This window comes from Neoarius graeffei, chromosome 20 (genome assembly GCF_027579695.1).
Source record: "Neoarius graeffei isolate fNeoGra1 chromosome 20, fNeoGra1.pri, whole genome shotgun sequence".
Lineage (NCBI taxonomy): Eukaryota > Metazoa > Chordata > Actinopteri > Siluriformes > Ariidae > Neoarius > Neoarius graeffei.
In genome coordinates this window covers 28,024,702-28,025,780 of record NC_083588.1, presented here as the reverse complement: position 1 = coordinate 28,025,780, position 1,079 = coordinate 28,024,702, and positions in this window count along the sequence as shown.

The window sequence follows — 1,079 nt, the reverse complement described above, 5'->3', positions numbered from 1 at the left end:
CCATTTTCATCACATTGGACATTTTAACTGTACTGTATTTAACTGAAAAAGCACATCTGAAACGAGTTTTAAACAAAGTCCTGTGAAAAGCACTTGTTCAGAGAGGGAAAACACACTTTCTGTCACCGAGTGCATGAAAACAGCTTTCGGAGCGCAGAAGTGCATTCAGTCACTCTGTAAAGCCCTTTCTGCGCCTAAAGCACACGTTGGACAACGAACATTGCTTTCATGTGAAATGAGTGCATTCGAGCATATGTGACATGTAACAACTTTCTAAGCACGGATTTTCATGTTTTCGAGCTTTTAACACATTTTCTTCATATTGGACATTTTAACTGAAAAAGCACATCTGAAACGAGTTTTAAACAAAGTACTGTGACATGCACTTGTTCAGAGAGGGACAACACACTTTCTGTCACCGAGTGCATGAAAGCAGCTTTCCAAGCGCAGAAGTGCATTCAGTCACCCTGTAAAGCCCTTTCTGCGCCTAAAGCACACGTTGGACAACGAACATTGCTTTCATGTGAAATGAGTGCATTCGAGCATGGATTTTCATGTTTTCAAGCTTTTAACACATTTTCATCATATTTGTCATTTTAACTGTAAAAGCACGTCTGAAACGAGTTTTCAACATAGGATTGTGAGATGCACTTGTTCAGGGTGGGAAAACACACTGTCACCGAGTAGATGAAAACAGCTTTCCTCACGCAGCGGCGCATTAAGCCTGTTTCTAACGCCTTTTCAGAGCATGAAGCAAACGTTTGACAAGGAACATTGATTTTTGAGTGAAATGAGTGCATTCCAGCATATGTGACATGTAACAACTTTCTAAGCATGGATTTTCATGTTTTCAAGCTTTTAACACATTTTCATCATATTTGTCATTTTAACTGTAAAAGCACGTCTGAAACGAGTTTTCAACATAGGATTGTGAGATGCACTTGTTCAGGGTGGGAAAACACACTGTCACCGAGTAGATGAAAACAGCTTTCCTCACGCAGCGGCGCATTAAGCCTGTTTCTAACGCCTTTTCAGAGCATGAAGCAAACGTTTGACAAGGAACATTGATTTTTGAGTGA